At 38.9% G+C, this 25772-nt stretch overlaps 1 long non-coding RNA gene across 1 annotated transcript; it reads right to left on the reverse strand.

Moving 5' to 3' along the window:
• Positions 1 to 226: 226 nt before the first annotated feature.
• Positions 227 to 25095, reverse strand: LOC128793234 (uncharacterized). Its single transcript, XR_008432699.1, has 4 exons — positions 25016 to 25095; positions 12890 to 13136; positions 1800 to 1926; positions 227 to 608 (listed from the first exon to the last, which is right to left on the reverse strand). It is a non-coding gene; the product is annotated as an uncharacterized LOC128793234 (long non-coding RNA).
• Positions 25096 to 25772: the final 677 nt, after the last annotated feature.

Consider the following 25772-nt stretch of genomic DNA (forward strand, 5'->3'; position numbering starts at 1 on the left):
GTCCTGGAGAACATCTCTCTTGGCACTTCAGATATAAAAAACAAGTGACATTTTGAAATAAACAAGGTCTACAGGTGGTAGAATTAGCACTCAATCTGTCATCCTGCATAGAAGGTAGAGCCACAGCCACTGGAGAATATAAAACAGAAAGTATATTGAGATAAGCAGACTAAAATTAGGAGTTTATTATGAGGAAACTAAAATGCAAACCTTATTCTTCCTTTCTTCAAAGTTGTCACAGTAACTGGGCACATGCATTAAATGGTATTTCCTGGGCAGAAGGGCAAGGATGGGAGCAGAGTTTGAGGAGCCACAGTGGAGCTCTTGCATTCCCCAGGAAATATGAGGCTGGATTCCTTGGCAGTTCTCCTGGGGGCAGTTTGCAGCATCAATTTTAGCAGGTGGGCAGTTTATTCATTTCCTTCATTTTCTTCACCTCATGCAAAGATTGCAAGGGATGGGTCTTGCCTTCAGGTTTGTAGCTCTGTATCCTTTCTGTGCCCCTTGGAAAAGGATTTCTTTCTTTCCATGCCAGAAGCTGAGATTGGTGGTAAGATTTTAGCCAAATATAACACCAGCAATACCCATGGCTCTGCTGGCCAGAATATCTGAAAGTAAGTAAATAACTGTTTTACTGAGGAAAAATACATGAGTGTTTTGAGGGTTTTTTTATTCCATGTTCCTGGTTAGCAACTTTTATTTCTAGATGAGAAAATCCAAAATTTTAGTGAAGGGCTTCACTCTATACTCAGTCAAACTCATGAACCATTCCAGTGTAGACTTTAAATATGCAATTGCAGATACAATCTGTCTCTGATAAAATATTTTTGTGTGATGGCAGAAGAGATACTAATCAGCTCTTGATTAATATTCATTGTATACATATATGTATTCAGGAAATTAAAAGACATTTTCAGACAATAAGAGAGCATACAGCACAAAAGACATCCCCAGATAAACTGAAGCAAGCAGTGGTCAAGGCAATCTCTTGAATTCGGAGTTAGTAAAAGGCCAGGCACTTCACTTTTTCATTCAGGCTAGAGGATTAAGAAAAACTGAGCTGATAGAATCTTGTGATCCCACCCACTTTGGGTGCATGTTTTCTAATTAATATGGAAATTTGATCAATTATCAAAATGCACTGGCTGATAGAGATGTACCATTCATCTTCTGTTCAATCCTATACATGTGCCTTGGAAGCAAGAGGAGTCTTTTCAGGTTCTGCACTAATTTAGACATTTAAATTGTCATTAGTTTTGGGGGGTTTTTATTTTCACATTTAAGGCCATATTATAATATATTTTCTTTCACATATTAAGGCCACATATAATGTGGCCATATGGCCACATTAAATGAGCCAAACCAAGTAACTCTCCTGTCCTCCACCAAGATCATGCAAAATAGCACACACATAAACATATGCAGAGAATTACATATAGGGAGATAGAGAAATGTGACATCAACATAGTTATCTTTAAGTATCCTGGCATTTGCAAAGGCTAATCATCTCATAGAACTATTTGCAGAATCAGCTACTTCTCTGTGAAGTTACAATAATCATTAAAGTAAATGAAGAAATTTCCACATCTCTTTCATCAGGGAACAGAAATCCAGTACTCAACACCAGGTCCCACTGGACCCAGTGGGACTCTCAGGAGGAACTACCCACCACCAGGAGGGTGCTGGGCACACCCTGCCCTGCTCCTGCCACACTTCCCACACATGGCAGGCCCCCATAATGAACACAACTGAAACTGGATTGCTGAGTAAGGAGCACAGGGCAAAGAAAACATTTTCACCTTTCATGTGCTTGTGGTAGTCTACTAGATCAAGGGTCATCTGCTGTTATGTATGTGCTTCTAATCCTTTTTTCAAAGACCTTAGGAATATGAAGTGGATGGAAACAGGGGAGAACTGCAAGGATAACTGTAAGAGACAGAAACAAATTAGTGAGCCAAAATCTAGAAAATAGGTGCTGCTGAGGCAAATTAAGTGGAAAAATGTCAAACGATAAAGATGTAAATGAATGCTGAATGTTTATAGAGACACTTTTGGCCAAAATTTTAAACAATAATTGGGGATACCATAACACCCACTGTTACACTAACATGACAGAATAAGAGCACGTGAGATGGCTGGTTATGGTGTTCTGTTGTCCTAATCCCTCTCAGACTGGTTACAGGCCCAGTTAAGAAAGTCTGAGCTCATACAAATCAACAGCTCAGATGGCAAAGGCCAGCCTTAATGCAGTAGGAAAGCAGATTGGGAAAAGCCACTGTTAATTTGCTGCCTTCAGTGACAGGAATCTGCTGGTTCCCACCAGCCAGGCCCCAGAAGCTCAACTTACTGAAAAAGTGGGTGAGCAAAACAACCATCACATTGAAAACTGAGGAGAGAGACAGCCTGAAATTAAGCAGATGGATGCTCAGAAATCTTCACACATTCTGAATTCAAAATACAACAGCTATCTTCTTCCAGTCATGTCATGTATTGCCTGGGAATGCCCTTCAAGTGAAAATTTGATGAAAGAGAGAAACAATAAAAGGCTTAAATGAAAATTTAATCTCTATTTGTTTACTTATTTTTACTCAGTTAAAGACTGTAGCTAGTAAAAAGTGCTGTTGCAAGAGACAGGTATGTGCAAAACCCCAAGTCAAGACCTTAGTGGACAAATAGATATCTGACAAAGGCAGCAGGACTCAAATCATCCAGGCTTAGAACAAAACAGAGGGATCTGCCTTGCTGGTTTGCAGTAAGAAGAATTCAGTAAATGGCATTATTCCATATTTAGCCAGAAACCTGCTCACTTTGTGTTTCCATATTCAAGTTCCACTTAAAAACTCTGTGAAAATCTTAAAAGTCTAGTCCAGTGAAAAGATCTCAAAGCTGCTAAAAGTGATTGTCCACCCAGGCAGGGTGCTAGGGCATTTTTCTAGACCTGTAGCTCAAATTATTCATGTGATTAATAAAGATGGTTCACAGCCATCCTGTTCATGCTATTAAAGCCTTTGCTCCCCAAGCAGGGTGTAGATGTTCAGCTTGGGACAATATGCCCCAAAATAGGTCCTTACCTAGGACCACCCTGCTGCAGAGGCTCTTTTACAACATAAGGTAAAGAGCAACAAGTAAATGCCAGATTTCTTTTTTTTGTTTGTTTGTTTTTGGTACCAAAGACCATACCAAAGATCATTACAACACTGGTTTCCATTGTCAATGTACAGTTATTTGGGATTATTTCTAGTGTTTGTCCCATCTCCATGGGTGAGCAAGAGCAAGCATAATCTTGTTTGTTTGCAAAATACAGTGAGTTTATACACAGCTGTTTTCCAGAGTTTAATTTATTCTGTATGGACAGAGTAGGAATGAGAGGAACAGGAGCCATCTCTTTCTGTCTTTTTTATTTAACTTCTTTTGTTAAGAAAATACTTTTGTCATCAATGAATTTCAGTGAGGATCTGCCACCAAGCACAGTAGTTGAATTGTGCTGATTGAAATTCTGACTGTCTTGATACCAAACTAGAATTACAAATAGGATGTTATAGTTTTATCTAAATTGGAAGAAAGGATTATAAAATTCCTTTAGCAATAACTTGGGGCTTATGCTGTTTAAATTTCAAATATCAGTTTGAATCTCCAGAATTAATGGGAGCATGTTAGAAAGAAACCTCAAATTAGATTACATTGTTTATTTTTGGATAACTCAAAGATTATTTTTCTATCTCACATTCGCCAATGAAGAAAGAGTTAAATATAACTTTGGAAGGTATTTTAGTCATAACAGTAATCTCTTTATATATCAGTGGGTCAATAGTTCAGTAAAAGAAGGAACTATAACTTGAATAGACACTAATTAAAAGAATCAATTCTTATCCTACTACATATGTCCAGTCATATTAACACATTTCTAGATTTCTTACTCAGTGGACTAGTCAAGATTAAAGGATTTGCTAATATGGATGAACTGAGTATGCTTCCAAACTGACTGAGCAGATTTGTGAACAAATTAGTTCATTTAAAATTGACAGTGAAAGATTGATTTTGCACAGAATGAGTTACCTAAGGTATTCATCATTTCCTCTGCTTCCATGCACAAGACAGAGATCTGCTTCTTTTTCTTTCTGATTGTAATAGGACTGCTTACTGAGCACCTTTATTTTACAGCCATGATTGCAGCCTGTCATTCTTTTAATTTAGACATATTTTAGCCTCCACAGACCTTCAGAAATAACTTCCTTAAAAGCCTCAGTCTAATGACTCATTACATGAGTTGCTCAATTCATCCACAGTACTTTAAATTATAATGCAAGGGGAAAAATTGCTAATTACACAGAAAAAGATCCAATTACTCCTGAGACCGTTTGATTCATTATTCAGATTGTTTTGGGGGTGGGGGCAGGAGGAAGGGTGTCTCTAAACATGGGGTTATGTATCAATGTATTGTAAATGGCTTTTAAATGTCAGATTTGCCATCAGTTATCATCATTCAGAGGTATCCAACATCTCTGTAGTTTGCCCTACCAATCAAAATAGAGTTTCCAGACTGTGATTCATGCATATGTGCCAGTACACAGTTCTTCATCTTTAGTCATTAAATGCCATTAGAAGAAAGCTATAACCAATCCTTTCTTAATACTGCTACATGTTGTCATTCACTGAGCTGCCAGGGGGACATATGTGACCACAAATTCAATGGGATGTGGCCCACAAGTCAAAAATCTCTGGAGAGAAGAGTTCCTCCACTGATGAAAAATGTGTGGTGCTTGATTTTCTGCCAGTCTAGACAGTTTGTTTGTGATTTGCTCATGACCAGGTCGCTCCCATGGTTCAGTGTGATGTTTACTGCTGCATAGGAGTTGAAATCAAAGGGAATGACAAAGTTATCAATGTCATCCTCTTCAGAGCCAAAATTGCTGAGACTTAACTTGTTTCAGCTACCACCATAAACCCCTTTGGACTCTACAGAGTTAGTCACATCCAGTCTAAACTTGTGTTTTGCTTATGGGGCATTCAGGGCTCCCTTACCAGGACTGCAATCTCCTCAAATCTGTCTCACGTTTAAAGCAGAAGGGAATTGAAATCAGCTAACTACATTCTGCTCCCTGTCTAACAGTTCTAGTCACTAGATAATAAAATATTTTATATGTATGTGTGCTTTTACTTTAGTTTGCCCAGATGTGAAATGAGATCAAATTTTGATCCAAAGAAGAACATTTGAATGTCATTGTCTGAGTGTTTTCATGCCAAAACTAACAATACAAATGAAGGTGATTGTAATGTAGAAAATTTGATAAAATCCTACTCTTTTATCCTACTGCAGACTATTGTTTGCAGCTATATTAATGTGAGATGGAACAATTTTAGAGCTCTCAAAAATTACCTTTTTTTTTTCAAAAACTTACAGTCTGCTCAGTCATAGCTCCAGTTTTCTACAGACTTTACTAACTGATTCAGCACTGCTATTGTTCCCTAAAACATGTGTTCTTCCATAACAATTACTCTTTTGCAGTATATCCATTTTAGTCATCATTAAACACATCTTGCCTACAATGTGAGCCAAGCATCCCCATTTTTTGCAGGATGTCACTTTCTAGTCCACACTTTCATTTTGTGCCTAACTGTAATCAGCTTGGTTTTTTTTCTCTTCCATTCATGCTTCTTACTTCTTACTTAATTTCCTTTTATTTTACCTAAACACTTCAATACTAATTGCTATTTCTGATTGCAATACAGCTCTCCTTCCATTTTCTAAAATTTTGCAGAACTTCTCCTGACAAGAATGTTATGCTACTTATGATGAATTATGCAAGAGCAATAAAATGCAAAATATGTAAATGGCACACGATTGTTATCTTGCTATTAAATTGAGACAGTAACAGAATTTGTAATGTATATTAACAGGTTGTTCACATTTTTAATGCAGCTGAGGGTGAGAGAAAAAAAATTCTCTGGACTTTGTTCTGCAGTTGCAGGTGAGAGCAAGACATAATGAAGACACTCTCTCCACCCTCAGTGATTTGTCTTTCACAGTTCAATTCTGCCATTTCACAAGCTTGCTGGCTCTAGGGTTATGTGTCCTGGCAAATTGTTGTCTGTCACCTGTTAATGTATTTCCTCACTTACCTGATTGACAAATTCCCTGCCTTGGCCATTGATTTGTGTGGATACACATGAATGTCTGATGAATTCAATCAAAGACCTCAACACTTTGGGGTACTTTATCCTGTAGAGGTTTATCTTTAGTGCATTTTGAGAAGTAATCCATAGCAGTTGCCAAATATTTGTATGTGTCAGGGTCAGCAGTGAGAAAACAACTATCACCATTAATTTGTGCTATCTGCACAGTTCCTGTCCTGAGGACCCTGCCGTGGTGCTCCACTGGATCTCATTGTCTGCTTGCAGCCAAATCTGACAGCTAACAGGCAAGTTTTGCAGGAGGGTCTCCCATTTGCTGGATTTAGCAGGACCAGTGACAGTCTCCCCAGGCTCCACAGTAGTCCACAGTCATAACAACTGAAGCAGATGCTGAGCAGAGAGAGCCCATCCTCGTGTCCACCCCAGCAAGGGAAAGCCGTGGGTTTAGACCAGCCAGGGGTTTGTAGCTGCACCTGAGTGGAGAGAGGCAGCAGCAGTGATGGGCACAAGTACTTCTGTACCAGTCTGACAGGGAGGCAGGTCCCCCTCATCTTGCCTGACAGACTGCTCAGCCAGACTGAGTAGAGCTTAGTATAGGTTTCAGCTCTAACATGAAAGTCAGTGCTCAAGAGCTGAGTCACAGGATGGGAGAGGATGGGAGAAACAGGACAATAATTTAGAAATCCTGAGTCTCTCATGTGCTATGCTTGTTTCCAAATTGCATCCAGTTTATGTGTTAAGAAAGGGATCTTGATTCAAAGGCCAAACATTTCTGCATCTGCATGAAACTGAATTTTTATATCATCTTTCATTCTGGTCATGGTGAACATCAGTATGAGGATGTCAATCAGGATTTCAGTGAGGATTTCTGCTAAAATTGCAGTCCTTTTGGCATGCCATTTACTTTGAATTATTCTACCTAGACGGTGACTCCTGGATTCCTTTGGGACCATCAAAGTCATCACTTTTTTGAGGGAGCTCAGTCGAGCATTGTTGTAGCCTGAGTCAGCTCTGCCTCTGCTCTGAAACAGCAGCTTTAGCAGGCCATGAGCTCAGAACTGGGCAGATTTCATCCAGTCATAGCAAAGTCATATGGTGAGAAGCTTGAATAATAAAGTTATCCCAGTAACACAGCACTGGCATTAACCAGGATTTGCCTTTCTGTAACTATATCAGGCTCAAAATTAAAAACAACGTCATCTCAAAGGAGTCACCATTTTCCTGTTCTCCAGCCTGAATCCTTTCCTTTCCCTTTTTTCCAGGTCAGCATCATGAAGAATCTCTGCTGTCTTCAGGAGCAGGGCCTGCAGCTTTCACATTTAAAAAGCTTCTCACTTCCATCGAAGAGATGGAGCAGATTCTTACCTAAGCCTACTGATGACAGATTTACTAGGTCTGAGAGGGAACAGAACTGACTGTTAGAATAAAAAAATCAAGCCAGATTTTCTGATCTGATCATACAGGAGGAAGAAACCCAGGAACCTTAGCTTATTTGTTTGTTTGTTTTCTATTTAGAGTGTTATTTATTTTTTTTATTCTCATGAAGCTAAAGGATTAATAGTGGGAATATTAACTGAAGCCAAGCATAGTGTGAGAGCAGATGCTTTGCAAGCCTTTCCATACAGCCTTGCCAATCCTTCACAGAGCAGCTCTGGGTTACCATACTTTTCTCCATTTTTGTGCCTCTTTTCAGCAGCCAGTGCTAGCCAGAAGGAATTGAATGATGGGTTTGTAATTTAAAGGAGTAATCAGAAATACTAAAACAAAGATTATTAAGCATATTTTTTTTCATCAACACAGGCAAGAATAAAAATTGTTTATTATGTGTGTGTGACTAGGCTATAAAATGCACACAGTAAGAATATGAATAAGGATAATTTCAGGTTTTGATGATTTTTCAGAACTTCAAAAATCTCTCAGGCCTAAAGTGAGAGAAATTTTAAGGAGCAAGGATTTCAGAAGAGTTTATAAGCTAAAGTCTATGGTTTGGGTTATGCTTGCAAACAAACTGGTAGCCATTGTATTTTAAGACCAATTTTCCTCTTTGCAAAGGACCCCACAAGACATATGCATGCTGATTAGCACACCCTGAAATAATATGCTGTAGCTGTACTAATTGCTACTAATTCCCATACTGGAAGGGGACAGAGTACAGGGATACAATCCTGTAAATTGGGTCCCACAATTTCCAAAGGATGTCGAGGCCTAGAAACAGGCACCAAAAGTGGTGAAGGGGCTTGAAGGCAGGTCCTGCAGGGGGCTGCTGAGGCCACTGGCTTGGTCTAGTCTGGGGGAGGCTGAGAGGTGACCTCATTGCTCTCTACAGCTTCCTGAGCGGGGGAAGTCAAGAGGGAGGTTCTTCTTCTTCCTGTGCCTGACAGGACGCCAGCGGCTGTTCCAAAGCACTGGAACCCCTGGCACCATCTGCATGTCCTGTTTCTTATGGCTGATTCTCCTGACTCCACGTGGTATGGGCAGGGCAGTGATCCTCACGTTCCCTTGGTCTTGCCCCTGCCATCCAGGTGAAAATGCCTCACAGCTTCAGGCACCTCAAGTGCTGATGGTTCTCCTCAGTTCCCAGAGCCTCCTGCAGCCTCTGGCCTTGGTCCTTGGTGGCCAGGCAGTGGACACAGCTGCTGGGCACCCCTGTAAATCATCCCTATGTTCAGGCTGGGGATATAAGGTCATTTATACTCCAGATATTCATAAGGTTGTGGGGATGCCAAAAGCGCAAGAAAGGGTTTGCTTCTCTCTATGTGAACTTTGCAGAGATGTAGAGAGCAGACAAGATTTTCTAACCCTTTCTTGCAGTCACAACCAGCAGATCCAGCCCTTAAGTCTTGTGGTGTCCCATGGATTTCATGTTCATCATGGAAGAGTGAGGCATTAGAGGTATGATCTGTAGAGTGCCAGAAGGGGGAAGTGGCTATACAGATATTTCTGCAGACAATTTTTGCATAGTGTCCTTTTGTGCTACCCAGAAATTATTAGTCAGTTGATCCTTTTCATTTAATTTTAAGAAAAATATTGTCCCTTTTAAAAATGAAAATATACAGTACTATTTTCTTCATACATTGCACTTGGCTGACAAAGCACAGGTTGTTCCAGCTGAACTTTCTGCTTTCATTTTTAAATTTAAGTTACATTAAAGTTTAAAAAAAAAACTGTACAATATAAATCTGTTTGATATTGTTGCTCATAAGTAGCAAATTATGCCAAAACCATGTAAGCTGTACAACAGGAATAAAACCTCTGAAATGGATTTTCGTAAATCTTAGAGTCAAATTATTGCACTATAAATATGCAGTACGCATATTGTTGTGTTCATTTTTTTTCTTCAGTGAGGTTTTTCCATGTCAAGAAATCTCATCTAAAAATTTGGCTCAGTCCTGATCCTTTAAAATTCTACTAGCTCTTATACATTAGCATTTTCATACTTCCTATTTATCACTATGCTTAGAATTGTTGCAGTATGATAGAAAGAATTATTTTTGAAGACATAAGTAAGCCTGTTATCCACATGAATAAGGAAGATAATACGGTGAATCTCTCTGAAATGCACAGCCTTAGTGTACAATCAGCATATTTCTTTCGTGTTTATTCCTTTGTCACATATTCATTTGTGAGGGTTCCACAACATGTTCAGTACATGTCATGAACTGGTTTACCACAAGTTTATCCTTTCCGTGCATTTTATTTCACTGGTAATGCAATCACTGCACATTGGCAGATTTTTATGCATCTAATAACTTCATTCTCTTATCAAAAATTCATTTAATTGGATTTCAGACTGGTTTCACATAGGATTTGGAAAAATGGAAGCATAGGTTGCAACCTATGTATCCCTTAGCAGAAATTTATGTAAGTTACTTCAATTGACATTTAATACACAATTACTGCTGTGCAATTTATCTGCTTTGAGTGTTGCTTTTGACAACAGGACCTGTTACTGGAGTATGCAGACAGTAGGGCTATAAAGGCATTGGACTTCCATCCTCAACAAAGCTAAGCAAAACTGAACCTTAATAATCTTATTTAATCATCTGGTGGTCCTTGAATCTTCTAAGTCAAAGATGTTTACCCCTTGGCGTTATAGACGGTCTCTCTTTGCAAGATCAATTTATCTCCTGTTTTACCAGAAAATAAAAACACCAGAAGCCACCTTCAATGCCATTCATAGAACTCCACCATCTCCTGTTATTACTCGGGGTGCAGAGTGGCCTTCTGTTTTCCCTTTGCACGTCCCTCCCTCTGCAGCATATCTGTGCAGGGATTTTTAAAACTGCATCTATTTCATTTGGGTTATTTGCTGCTGCTTTTTATTTATTTTTTAATGAAGCTTTTATGAAATTCTATATTGTATATTTTTCCGCCTATTGCAATTCCAAGTGCATTTATTATTAAAGTTGAATAACTTACTAATGAAAAAAGACAAGAATTCAGCTGCAGGGTACTTTGTGTTTGGGATTTTCAGCTTGCATGGTTATTCTTAGATTTAACAACACATGTTCACATCCACGTGCACACTTGCACACACAGACACAATACCCAATGGACTATACCAGAACATAACTTTTAAATTTGCCATTTTAGCAATAAATTGCTAAATCGCTTTTAGTATATCTCTCAGCTTCCTCTGGATACTTTATAAGTCAAGATTTAGACATAAAGGTGATTTGCCAACATTAAAATCCTGTGAAAGTGGAGAGCTTTTCCCACTCCGGTGTTGCGCAAAAGCAGCTAAGGACAGAATTTAGCCTCATGTGTCAAAGAAGGATTAGGCCTTCCATGGTTTTGGTTTTGATTAAAATCATCATTGTTTAGCTGTACAATATATTTATGAAGAAAAAACATGAAAGAAAAGAATATATTTTGAACATTAGGAAATTGAGGCAAATAAAAAGGTTAAAGAAAACTATTTCATAAAATGGCATGTAAACATGTGGAATACGTTACCAAAGACAAGAGAGGTAACTTAGAACATATGTTTATGAATCAGTATGTTCAAAAGAGAACAAGATGAGTTTCTACACAAAGAGAGAATAGAGTGTGAGGAATGCAGGAAATTAGAGATGGAGGGGGGAGAAGGAAGCAGAAAGGTTGGTTTTATGAGGATTAGTAGCTTTTAAGAGAGCAAGACTGTGAGCAGGTGGAGTTCCCACCCCAATCTGAATGACAAATGCAAAACTTGTACTTTAAACTCATATCCTTTTCCAAAGGGGTGAATGGGGTGGGGAGGAGTCTTCAGCAGCAGTTGAAAACAGCTAAATATAATGTTAAAATCTAAATATAAACTCCAGGTTGAGATTTTTAATGCTCCTAGAGTTTTACTGTCAGCATTGCTATCCCAGAACATTTTTTGCTTCTTTTGAATGGGGTGCTTCTTCCCTTACTGTTTGATAAAATTAAGTCACAATCAAAAAGCAGAACTGACTCAATGGCTGCACGGACAATAAACACCTGGTAATCGAAGACGTTGGCTTCCTACTATGGCCTTTCTGCAGGAAAGCCAAAAGTAAGCCAGTCACTTTAAGTGTCCTCTTTTCTGCACAATCCTTCCAGGTCCCTGCCCAAAAGATCTGTTCTGTAAACCCAGTGGAAAACCTTGATTTGGAGGCACATCATACCTTGGGATCATCTTAGAGGGCAGACAGATTATGTTAGAAGCCATAAATCCAAAGCTGACCTAAATGCAGTCCAGAACACACAAAAGATGCTTCTGAAAAGCTTCTCCTTGCCCTGATCATCTGGTTAAGTTTTGCCTCTCAGAATTCTTTTCTAGAAAGGCATACACAAGGACACTGCCTGCACTCTGGCAGGCCTATTGTACTTCTGCTTCCCAGAAGTTTCAGGTTCCGTGAGAAGGATCTGTTTTGCCTGGTGAAGATGATGTTAGCAATAATATCACTATAGGTATGAAGACTGACCAAGTGTTACTCTGCATTTGGGATGTGCATCTGCATCCTTTTGCTGCCTTCTTTAAAAGTTCTACATGCTTTAATATTTTTCCATAATAAAGCTATTGTTTTTCTCTCTGATTGATTGTCTAGTCAAAATGCAATAAATGGGTATGTTTGTATTGCTGGCAACTTCATATCTATTTTTCTCTTTGCTGGCATACATCCTAGATCAGTTTTGACCTGATTAAAACTTTTACCATTTCCTTTAAAAGGAAAACTCATGTTAAAGTAGGGAGGTTTTAATAAACCAATGTCAGACCTTTTTATTCATTTCAAATCTCCTATGAAAAGAAAGGACATTTTTCCACACCGCATTGATGCAAAATAAAGATTTTAAATTTCCTTGTGAAAAAAAAAAGTAAGAAAATATGCAGAAAACCAATTCATGGAGGGTAGATTTATAATCAGGCAAATCCCTGGGTGAGTGGCGTTCTGTGTCCACTGTCCCCTATCCAGGCAGCAGCCCAATATGGCATGTGAACATGTACATGGACTGACAGAAACACCAAAATACCATGCCAAGGATCACCAGGAAATTCTGCACCGTTGAGGAGTGATGCTGTTGAAAGGCATCGCCCTGTCTGCTCCTACACCAGGCTTAGCCTCTTTCAGCATCAAACATAATGATAGCAGAGGGGTTTCTCTGCAGATGGGGGAGGCCACACTCCCTCCCTCCATCCTTTCACCGCTGTGGTTGCTGGTTTGCTCCCCTTCATCTGCCTGGGCTGTATCAAGCCTCATAATAATGTCCTTGTACCTGTTAGTGACATCTAGGGGGAAAGCTTAGGCTTACTTACACTGTTTGCTGTCCTCTCTTCACTGTAAATTGTATGTGATGAAGTAGCATTGCCTTTATGCCTCCATTTTGTTGCAGGAGGTGGGATGCTCTACGAGTGGATGCTTTTGTTCAGTGGTGGTTTCCTGTGCTGTTAAGTGGCAGCAGATGGTCGCCCCGCAGTGAGATGAGCCCTGGCCATGGTCCTACTGGCAGGGGCAAGAGCACTCAGCTGTCCCCTGCATCCGAACTGGTTTTATCAGGAAAAGCTGGAGAACAAGATAAAGAATCAGATTTCACTAAAGCGGCTCCCCCATCCCCCCGCAGCATCTGTCAGGGCCTGCTGCCTAAAGCTCCACCACCCTGGGAGGCTTCAGACTCCGAGGGAGAGGGTGAGCTGGGCCGTGCCACGCTCACTCCTGCTCCCAACAATATGGTCCTTGCCTTATGTTGCATTACTATGGATGCACAGTTTCCATGAAAGGGTTTTATTTTTTCGTGGCCACCTGTCCTTGCAGGTCTCCCTTTGCTTTCCCTGAAGTGATATTTCAGACCTCTCTGTTATAATTTCATTTCTGACTTTCTGCAATTCGCACTTTTCTTTCTCTGACTCTCACTTTAGATTTATTCTATACCAAAGGTTCTCTTACATGAACATTAACAATGGTTGCGTTCAAATTTGGTCTGTACTGCTCTTCTGAGTCATACTTTTATTCCCTGGGCTTGTGTCCATTCTTTTATAGCATTCAATGTTAAAAGTTTTCTTATCCTTGTTCCTCACTTGGTTTCTGACAGCCATATTCTGGGCACTGTGTTGACACAACAAATTCTTTCCTCTGGCAGTCATATTCCTGATAACATTAGATCTAGAGCTTGCCATCTGACTGTGAGCTCAGCTCTTCCTGCTGCACAATGCACTCCAGCAGGACATTGTGCAATACAAAACACAATTTCCATGGCATTCTCCCAAGATGTGCTGCTGGTTTTCTCTTTGGCTTATAATGTAAAACCCAAGCAAGTTCCCCTACCAGAAATATGACTAAATTGATCACTACTATATCATTATTGCAAAGTGATCAGTCAGAGTGACAGATGGCTAATTGGGAAGTACAAGTGGTACCCCCAACTGTTTCCTGGAAGAGTCTTGTTAGTAACCCCCTCCAACATCAAGAAAGCTTGGATCCCCCAGGTGGGAGTGAATGCAAGTTTAGAGGGGGCACACAATATATTGAATCACATCATTTCGTGGTTTTCTTTGCCGTGTCTCAGTCACCTGAGTTTGCTTCAGGCTCAGCAACATTCAGAGCTGAGTGGTCAGTGAAGCTGCCTGGCACCATCCCCTGCTTGTGCCAGTAACCCTTGTACCCCCCATTTGTGCACAAACCACTTCCCCCAGCCCCAGCATGTGCACTGGGAACATAGGCAAGTAAATACACCCCTGTTGCAAACTGAGACCTGACATTTTTGATGACAGCTTTTAACACAGCTCTTTGAATTTCATTTCCTGAGAAGGTTTCAGCCAGTGAAGTTGAGCTATTCATACAAAACATATGCAAAAATGAGTCAAGCCTAGCAGATGAAATCACTTCTCAGAACATGAACAAACTTTGGTGGAAAATGTTTGCTATTTTTCCCATGATAATTGAAAATTTGTGCCTGAGAAACCAGTATCTGCTTCTGAACATGGACAGCCAAAGTGCAGGTCAAAATGATCATTGGAAGAGGCTTTGCCTGCCTCTCAAATTGAACTTTTTTTTTTTTGCATGTTCAAAACAGCAAGGGGAAACTCTTACACTTGTTTTTCTGGAGGATATGTTAATTTTATTGGGAAGTTATTTGCACACCGCTGTTTTCTGCAGTAGAAATATTGAGCCAAACAAAAAAAAAAAAAAAAAAAAAAAGTTGGTTCTCAATATTTCTGTTCAAGTTCAGTCCATTAAACTTGAAAGTAAGAGCATGTTCCTGTGATAGTTCAAGCACCATTTTTACTTGATCTTGTTATGCAGATCTTCTTTGTTGAAGGGGATGGCTGGTTTTGGTACTGGGCTGTTAAAGGTTTTCTCACAGTTGTGTGTTCACTCATTAATTTGTACAGTCTAAAGAAGGATACATTGCTTTAATAGTGTGGGGGGAAATGGCACAGCAAGGTTTTTGTCTTTCAAAATATTCTTTCCTGAGCAAATGCTGGTCTAGAACTATTGCACCTTCCTCAAAAGTAGTTCTGATTTAAAGAGGAAGGAGTGACATAAATCTAGAGGAACTTCTTGGTCTGCACTGCAACTACATTTGTATAAGGTTACAGAGAGCAAACATTGGCCCATTCTGTTCACACACTTTTTCTATCTTGTCACTTCAGTGTTGTCATTTTATCAGTTTCCAAACATGTATAGAAAACAGTTTAAATCTTCCACTAAAGTTTCAGCTTTGCAAACATGTCATTCATCACCTGAATTAGAGTGTCTCTCTAATCGCAATGATCAACATCTGCTACCTTTGCACTGCAGATACTTCTGTTTTGCAGTAAAAATAATTTTCATTTGTAGAGAGTAAATTAAATAGATATAGCAATAAATATAATAAATAATGCATCTATATTTTTCAGTTTCCAGTCAATTCTGCTTTAATTTTTTTCTCAAGAAGTGATTAGATTGAATCGCAACTTTTTGATATGTCTACACTTTAGATGCATCCAGCAACTGTGGATTCAACCATGTGGAAAGCTCCAAACACCAGAGTCAAGACCACACAACCTGCAATGGCTGAGGTGCCTTAAATTTGGCAGAACTCAGAAGCAATCTGACTTTTAATTTAAGCTCAAGGGTCATCTATATTAGACACCCATCACCAGCTCTGAAGATTAAATATGTAGATTCAAAATGTTTAAGACTGGATAGAGGCAGAGGAATGTGAGTCTTGGAATCAGAAAGATGGAAATCGTATTCCCCACCCTGCAAATATTTTTAGGAACCAAATTTTAGCACTTCACAGCATTTTCTCATAGAAAATTTTCTTGAGGAAAAGGTAAAGGAAGAGAGAACTTTTTTCCCCCCAAAACCTAAATTACTTGTAGAGATCTGATTCAAAAGACAGAAGACAGTAAAGCTTGTCTTATCTTGCACCCCTAAAAGAGAGGAGTCTACCATAAAGCAGGGAAGCAGGAAAATAACTGTCAGACATTGTTTCAAAAGGCTCTTCAAAAGTTTTATAGATAGATGGATGAATAGACCTCTCTATACATCTCTAGCCAGATTCAGATCAGTGCTTGTTACAGTAGTTAGATGCACCTTAACTCAGAACCGTTTCAGGTTATTTACTTTGAACAAAAAATCCCCACCAGTGAACCGTAGATAGTAAATTAGTCTTTTCAGCTGTATTTACTGGCTCATCGGCAGTGTACAAACCATAAAATGTGACTTGGGAAAACTAATACTTCTTCATCCCAAGGTAAATACACTGCTAATTACAGCTCCAGTTTTCCACTAACCATAAGCTTTTTTAGATTAATTGTTCAGTGCAGTAAAGATTGCTGACTGTGGCCTTTAACAAGGGTGTGGGGACACTCAAATGCCTGGAGCACTATGCAACTTTCTCATCACTCAGATGATATTGTAATAGCAGAAATCTCCCTGCTGCCACTCTTTGCAGACAGTTCTTCCACATCCATGTAGGAGAATGCTCTCATCAGTAGAGGAGGAATCTATTCTTCCCATCTGTTTATGTCAGTGAGTCGATCAGCAGTAACTCATGTCCCCAGCACACTCCTCTCTCCCCTTCAGTGTGCTTCTGGGAAGGCTGTCCCATGCCGTGACATGAAGGAGGCTGTGAATAACACTAACATTCAGCAAGACTGTGGCTTACATGGCTGTGGTCTAGATGAGGTTCTGATAAGCTCTCGATGAAATGCCCTGCTGTAGTGTCAAATTGTTGTGGTGTGTCCACAGTATTTCTGTTCTAGGACATCTGTATTAAAATCTGCAGTGAGTGCCTGACAATCTTCAGTCTTTCCTTCAGAGTGCTGCTGAATTAATTTCAAGTACAGTGATTGTTGTATGGTAGGAAAGCACATCTCTTTAATCAATATAAAGATTGAACTGTTTTACTCAGCAGTCTGTCTTCTGCATTTGGGCAGAAAAATGTGGACATGCTCCTCCTAAACAATACCTACGCATGCCATGCTGGGGTGCTGACAGATGGACATTCTGTATTTACCAACTCCCCCCTGTGGTTTCTTTGCTGTTGGATGTGACATTCTTCAGATGTCTGTTTTATGAATGTCAAAGACCACATGGCTGTTTTGCAGAGTGGAATTGTTTAAGCAAAATCTTGGCCTTAGTCCCTATTTTAGTTTTTATTTCCTAAGTTCTGCTACTGAGACCAGAGCAGGTCTTTCCAAAAATGAACATTCCCTGTCAGTGTCACACTTTTTAATTCCAATAATGAATAAACCTGGTTGTTTGCTCTGTTCCATACTTAATGTTTTCACCTGATCTAGTTTCTTAGCAGCAGTGCCACAACAGGAGCAGTATAGGATCTTACTTGATTTATCAAACTAATGAGTTAGTTTTATTGTAAGTGATTAAATGTGTTTTACTTTTTAAAGCACAGGAACTGAAAAGAAATGCATTGTTACAATCTGAAAATAACTAGAAAGATAAGTTCATTAACTTGCCTACACTTGTGCATCATAAAAACCTTGTTAAAAATTACTCCCTAGCCTGCTGTATTAGCTTCTTTATGAGGTAATTTCTCCATACAGTAATAAGATTTTTCTTTTACTCTCCAGTGCATATTAAACCCACTAATCTTCTTTTATAAACTATAGTTTCAGCCACTTTCTCCATTTACTCACTTTAAAGATATTCTCCTATTAATATTAAAGGTAGCAAGCACAGATACGAACTTTGCAAAACAGTCTTTCAGATTTATGGCACAATCATACCACTGCATTGCAATGGCACAAAAGGGACAAAGCAGTAACTGTCAAGTATGTCTCAAGACAAACCAAACAATGTTTGTCCCCACAGAATTATTTTCCCATCACATTTATTATGCGAATGAACTATGGGTGTGTTTTCCCCTCTCTGAGCATAAATACAAAGTCTGAATATTCAGTTCTCTGAGGTCTGCACAATTTGCATGGATGTGGCAGATTAAAGACCTGCTCCACCAGGGTGTTGCTGCGGTTTTACACCACTATCCACGCCTCTGATTTAGAATGAATGCAGTCAGTCTTGCCAGAGAGGAACAGGTTCTAGGTCACCAATTCTGTTTCCAATAAAGCAGTGGCCAAATTTTCCTTGAGCCACAGTGAAGTTGTTAAATTGGTTTAGTATGGGCTTGAAAAGGAAAAATACAAATAGGCTATAAATTAACCTTTGCTTTTTCTCAGCTATAAAATAAGAGAAGTCTTAAAATTCCAATAAATAATCTCTGTGCTGAATACCAGTAGTTTATTATTGTCCTGATTATTGCTAGCATTTTTATTGTCACTTGAAGTGTGGCCATCTCTTGGTATGGCTCAGGAAGCCCTGGGGACAGAAGCTGTGCAATTGTTGGGCAATCAGTCAATCCATACAGTACTTAATAATCATATTAAATTCAATCCTGTGTTCTGCAAAGTGTAAGCATCAGTTTATCCATACTTCTTTTTCTTCTTTTTAACATTATCCAATCTATTTTGGTGTTCTAACAGAGGCTTCTGAGACACTGGTGTAATTTCAATTATCATCTCAAATATCAGAATTGTTTCAAGATAGAGAGTTAGAGTACAGGCTATGCTGCACATCTGACACTCTAGGATAACCTGCAAGCACAGGTTTTTAATACTGGCATAATTCCAGTCATTAAGAGATACCTAACAATTAAACCATATGCAATTATACTTAGAAAAAAATGTGACTAAGGTGATGCTCTCTCAGATAAGACCAAGAAACATTTCCTTCATTATGGCTGCACCACTCACAAAGCCCCTCAGCACCAGGGAACTCAAGCGAGGAGCCATCCCCTTAGTTGTAGGGCATATCCATTATCAAATGAGTCAGTGTAAGTGTAACAAACTGGGACAGAAATCTGTAACCCTGTCTTTTTCTGAGCAGATTGGTGCTGTAGCAGTACCTGCATTTACAAATAGATATGAAGGCTCTTGCTGAGTTCTGTGGAGAAGCTGGTGGAAAACCAAGGGATATACAGGAGTTTTGTGCTTCCGTTAGTAGGAAGATAGAGATATCTTTGGTCTTACACAAATACGCAAATTTTCATTGCTGTAATTTCTGAGGTTAGAAAATTACATTTGGCTAACCAGATTTATATTTCTTCATAGTGTCAGGCTGTTCCTGTAAATCTGAAGCCAAGATATGGCAGAAATGCACAGCTAATATGCACCAAATATGCTTTTAGTTCATTTACACCAACATCCTACCAAGTTCAGTGCAATCACTGCTTTGAGTCAGAGCTGACTGAAGAGTTATGGTATAATAGGACAAGAGTAAGAATAAAGCCTCTTGTCAATGTAATGTTTATATAACATCTCTAGTATTTTGGAAGGGAAGAATGTCTCTGTGAAGTCCTGCCCTTTCCCAGAAAAAACTTCCATGGATAGATAACCTTACATGTTGAAAAAGTCACTGGACTAATCCACAACATATTTGTTCAAAGTTCTCCTCTGGCAAAATTCACACAAACTACATCATCATAACAGGGCTGCTCGCTCTGAAAACAGAAGTGTATTTACAATTTTAGGGGACAATAAGTCTACTGAACACTACTGGAGAATTTTTTAGTGCAAAGTTTTATTTCTATTCTTTAGATTTTAAAACACACCCTAGTAATTTGTTCATGCATTCAGTGTTGACTTGTTATAGAAAAACACACATGCAATCAGACTGGTGCAATTTGATACCTTACAGCTAAAAAAATGGAAAAAGTGACTTGTTGAAAACCATTGTTTAAAGATGTTCCCATGACAGGAGGGCAGGGAGAGGATGAACACAAGCTATGGAATGAACGCTGAAGTGTTTGCAAAAGAGGAGAGCACATGTATTCATTATTTGATACTTTCTGAAAAAATATTGCCTGCATTTAATTTCCAGTAATGTGTCATTTTTGATTACACACAACCAGATATGGGCACATTCCTTGTTTCCATGAATTAAGAAAGGGGTGTAAGTTCAGAAAAACTTACAAACATTTTTCATAACACTTGTTACGTCACACTTCAGGAAAAATCTACAAACTCAAATGCATACTTAGTTCCAAAAGTTATTTGATATCTTTTTATTATTCGTATGTTTATATATGAATAAAACCATATCATGTGTCTAGACCTGAGAAATGCATTTGGTCAAAAAAAGTTTCATTTGATTTTTTCTATCACTTCTCAGAGTATAATATTGTGGTATTTCTTGAGTGACATAATAAGTATTATGCCTTATCAATGGCTGTGCCACCTTGCAAATGCCTAGAAGAGAAAAACTGTCATAATTAAAATTTTATTTTTCAGGAGACTTAAATAAATCTATTTTTTGCAATCTCTGAAGACACAGTAGAAAGGAATTCGATGAATTTGAGTCTCCAAAACTACAGGTATTTGCAAGGAGCTCTCTTAACTAATCTGTCTTTTACTCATGAAAGAAGCTATTTTATGATAGTGTCAGGGAGAGAAGCCTACAGTGATATGAACAAGAAACGTGTCATTTTCACATGTGTATGGTCAAGACTAGCAATAATATTCCTTAAGGAAAATTTTGCCAAAGTACCAATTTCACAGTGCTTAGGTGAATTATGAACCTTAGTTCTTTCTTATTTTGAGGGGGGGAAAGCCTTGAATTAGTACCAGATCTAAAACTTGGTGCAGTTTTCACAGAAGCACTATTAAAAAAAGAAAAAGACTCATGCTGCTTCAGAGAGCTTTCACTTGCACCTTTTCCATTCCACACAAAAAGCTGGAGCAGTTCTGATGTAAGTAACATACGGCTAATTTGCTGTATTTATGTCACATTGATATGATACTGACAGTACTCACACAATGGAGCTATTATCTGTTAAGACATATGTCTTCCTGGTGTCTGGGTCTGTGCAAGGGTCAGAGGAGAACCTGGGCTTTTACAGACAGTTTGAGAAATCCAGGATCATAGAAAAGTGGAGCGGTATAATAGGCAGAATTATCTCTGCCCACTCAGAGGTCATGAGCATGATTTTCAGACATTTAGCCTCATTTAGACACAAAGATAATGTGAGGTGCAAGAGCTCAGTTTTATTTCCATGCATGGGTGAATCTATAGTGTTTGCTGATGTAGGCAAGATTGAAGGACCTTTGCTTTGGCCCCTTCCACTGAAATGGGTATAAATCATGGTTAAATCTGTTTTCCTACCAGTGAAATTGAATCCAAACCAGCAGTCAGGTACAAGACAAAGACCAGGAGTTTAGGCACAAGGATGCATAAACTACATAGGGGTCAGCAAAACACCACACCTGAATGGAACCCTTGTCAAGAAGAGATGTATTGCATAGCACAGTTTAAATTGCTGTCCTACCTCCTTCATTTCCATATTCAAAGCTGCTCTTCTCTGCTGAGACACAGCACACTCACAAAGTAACCCACCAGAATAACACTGTGTCTCAGTGACCTGTAAGAAGTTAGCTGAGTTACATTAATGGGTGATGAGCCTTCCTGACCTAAAGCACAGATGTTACTCTCTTTCATACATTTTATATCCTATGTGGACATCTTTTTAAAGGACCAAACAGTTCCCAACAGAATATTTGTACCAAACCTTTTAGGGTTCATTCACATTTATTTTCTTTTTATATTTTTTCACCCTTAAAGGTCATTTCACAAAAGAGATCAAAAGGAACCTTTTCCATTCCTCCTCTGCAGGTGGCCAGCAGCAGATTAACTACTAACAGAGACTTCAATATATAAATCTGAATGACTTGTTTTACACAGCAATGCAACACTACTGTCATATGTTGTGTTTGCATACATTAAAGTGTCTCCCCTAATTTCCTTGCCAAAATGATCCCTCACTATTCTTTCCCTAGAATAATTGCTTACAAGAAATCATCTGTTTTGATATTTATGAAAAAGTACCTTGAAGCTGAATAAGTAACTCATTTTACCAAAGAAACAGAATTCCTGCTAATAAGGTCCTGTAAGAGCATGCCTCTAAAGTCAGCTGTCCTTGTTCCAGATAGGAGTTAGCTCCTGTAATCTTGTTTCTCCAGAGCTCTTCCCAAACCGAGCCTGATATTGTAGTATGACAGACTCAGATGTGTTTTCCATGAGTTCTTGAAGCAGGAGTGTTCAAAACAAACAAAACCTTATTCATCTGTCCAACAAAAATATGCTGTGTTCAGTTAGTGGAAAATTCAGAATGTATCTTTAAAATATCTTTTTATTCTGTTGTATGCTATTAAAAAAAAAAAAATTTAAGAGTCTTTTTTTCTAATTGGGCCACAGATTAAATAACATTAGCAGGTCCTTGCAGGGGTGAATACCATTGACTACTGTGCCCTTCAGTAGGTAAAATTCTGAATCTTCTTTAGTTGTGTTGCCCTATTTCTTTTAAGGTAAAGACTGGTGAAATAGTGAGGACTCCTCTTGTAAAAAAAAATAAAAGACTGTCTGAGAAGGATTCTGTGAAGAAATCAGCTGCTTATATATCCATTTTGGTTCAAAGCTATAAAAATAGGATGTTCGCTTCCTGACCCAAGTATGTAGGGCAGAGAAGAGAAATGGGAGACTTTTTCACACTAAAAAGAACAGTTAAGAAATAGATTGGCTGCTTCAGAAGGCAAAGTGATTATCAAAACTTAGAGATAACTTTCCAAGTTGTTATACTCCTAAAGAGGATCTATCAAACGATCTGCTCCTGCCCTAGACATCTGAAATTGAACTTTCCCATTGCACTACCCTGGTACTGTGAGTGTGCCTACACTCACAATACATCAATCAGAGCACATATTATCTCCAGACTTCTGAGTATTTAGGTAGTCTGCATTGAAGAAATTTCTCACTTCCCACCACTGATATTTCAATTAATAGTGCATCCCCCCACTGCAGGGCCTACCAGTGAGCCCCCTAACTTATTGTGCAGATTTTATGCCGTCTTTTAATTTTAAAACAGAAAAGAATTCTTTTTTTCTATCTGTTTCCTGGTAATGTAAGCCATGCAACACCCCTCCCTGTAGATCCAGCACGTAACACCCCAAGTTGGGTCAGGGGCACAATTACTTCTATTCATCTGGGATGGGCTTCAGTGTCACAGCATGGCCAAGCATGACTTCAGCTTGCACAAAAGAAAAAGAAAAGGTTCTCTGAAAAACTGTTGTATGAAATGTGACTTTTAGTGAACTATTCCAGGCTAGATCCACTTTTAAGGGAAGGGCAAGGGGGCATGAAAAGGTGAAGAATAATTGGCTGCTCTTTCACTTCCTACCACAAAACAGTATTTGTGTAAGATATGTGTGCCAAGGCTCAGAAGAAAGCAGTCTCCACCATCCCCCCTGGGAAAAGCAAGGTTGTGTTATGGTTACACTAAGGCAATGTGCAGGTGGTGCAATCACTACAGGAGAATAAGCTCTTAGGCTACAAAGAAGAAGATGGGAAGTCTAGGACTTCAGGACTCCAGTCAGAAGAAGAGTCACCAGTTATTTTTACCACCACAGTCCAAACTAAACAATGTCTCCCAGTGTTAGAAAATATTAGGTGTCACTTTCTAGCTGGGCAGGAAAGTCCAACTTCTACCTGAGCTCTAGAAACAGTTTGGGCAAACAATGTAATGAATAAGGAATGACACAGCTGGAGAAAAATGGAAGACCTGGTTTTCCTTATAAGTGGTATTCTGGCTTTACCACTGTGTGAGTGATGTTCCAAACCAAGCTGTGTGTGACACGAGGCTGTAACATGCATTTATGGGCTGGAGATTATAAACATGTTGACTCCCACCCACAGCACCCTTTACTCACTACCAAGGTGACACAGAGCCCATTGTTTTCTGTTGCTGGTTGAATCTGTCTTGCATCTCTTGTAGCACAGTTGAGCTTGACCTGTTGAAATCAATTGGAATAACTCCACTCTATAATATTTTCTCTGGCAAAGTGCAAATATGATCCCCTGGCACAATTACAGGTGTCTGCCTAAACCTACTGTGATGTAAGTCTGAGAAAGTGTCTGACTGGCTTTGACCTTCAGTGAAAGTAGGTCGCTAGGAAACCTGGCAGCACTTGGCATAAGACACAGAGTGTATTATTTGTGTTTTAGGGTTCTTAGGCAAATTCAGAAATCAACAGTATTTTGTCATGATATAATATAGCTTAGGGCAATCTATAAAGTCCATCAAGACAACACTTTCAGTAGCATGAAAGCTTCCTCATGGGAATATTGCACTCAGGCAGCAATGCCCACAGAAACACTGAGTGTTGGCCATGATAGACAAAGATCATGGTCAAACCAGGTCCTAAAACAGACTGTGTCAATGAAGGGGCTGAGAAGCCCTGACTGTGTGCCACTTTTTTCTGATTTTTGTAACACGTACTTTGTGAAGGATCACACCAAATAAATACCTGCACTGCACCTGAGATCACATCACCTGATACTGAATTCCAGAGCCACAGAATTTCGATAGAAAATACTTGACCTTATCAAAGTGTCAATAGGACTGAATTTTCAGCATTTTCTAGACTTATATGTATTAAATGACATTACTAAAATATCTGGTGCTTCTACTGTAAATAATATTTGGATTAAGCTAACATTAATAGCTGCTAAAAATACCTCACTGAGGCAGTGGGAAAGTGAGACAAATCCCTCTATTGCAGAATGGACAATATTCTTATCCAATTCAGCAGCAGTGGAAGAGATACTCTCATAGTGGAAAGGAACTATTTTTAGGAAGCATGGGGCCGCTTGTGAAGAGATAAAGCACAGGTATAAGTGTAAGAGGTTTAAGCTTATTAAGAGAGTGCATTTAAGATGACAAACATGAAATTAATGCTTTTTTATTTTATTACTTGAAGACTAATGCAAATACATGGAATATCATATATAAGTTAGATGTGTTCCTGTAAAAATGCATGCATGCATTCTTGTAAACCTGCCCACGTTAGCACAAACAGAAGATTGCTCTAGCAGAAATGGTACAGCCTCACCTGGAAATAGCATGGGATAAAATTCCATTGCAGCCATACATCTCCCAGATAAGATCCTGAGCTGTGGTCCTCCAGCAACCAGCTACCAGTCTTGCTTTCAGAGAGAGAGAGGAGATCTTCAGCCAATGATAATGATGATGAGTGTCTACCCAATGACACATCTCCCCATTTAAAAATCAATTTAAGGAAGCATTGATTATTTCTGACAAGGTACCATAAAGAAATGTCCTGCAAAACTGATTTCTACATGTTTTAAATGTTTGTCTCAGCAAAGATATGAACCATTCTTTAGGGAAAATATCTCAACTAAAAATTGCAATAGAGGTAGATATAGGAGCTGGATCTTGCAAGCTTTGCATTTAGTCACGCTAAAAAGAAACTTCATCTATGGTAGCAGTTACAATCATATCTGTGCTAACTTCAGAAAGTCAAAAATTGCCGTCATTTCCAATAGATATTGAGACTTTTGAGATTTAAATTTAATTTTTTTTATAATCTTCTTTTTTTATTTGCCTTTTCAAGTTGGGCCTTTGGGGCACATACTTTCAAGACTTTTCCTCTATCAAGAAGCACTAAAATTTAATTTTTAGTTTTCTTAATAGAAACTAAGACCCTTACACAATCACATAGCTTTAGCAGTTGGGGTTTTAAGGAAAATACCAAATACTTTTAGAAGTGCAATAATATCAACATGCATAATGATTTTCAAAGTCTGTCTCCTATCCAGAAAATCTAATGAAAAATTTGTTCAAAACAG

Source organism: Vidua chalybeata, chromosome 10, assembly GCF_026979565.1.
Source record: "Vidua chalybeata isolate OUT-0048 chromosome 10, bVidCha1 merged haplotype, whole genome shotgun sequence".
Lineage (NCBI taxonomy): Eukaryota > Metazoa > Chordata > Aves > Passeriformes > Viduidae > Vidua > Vidua chalybeata.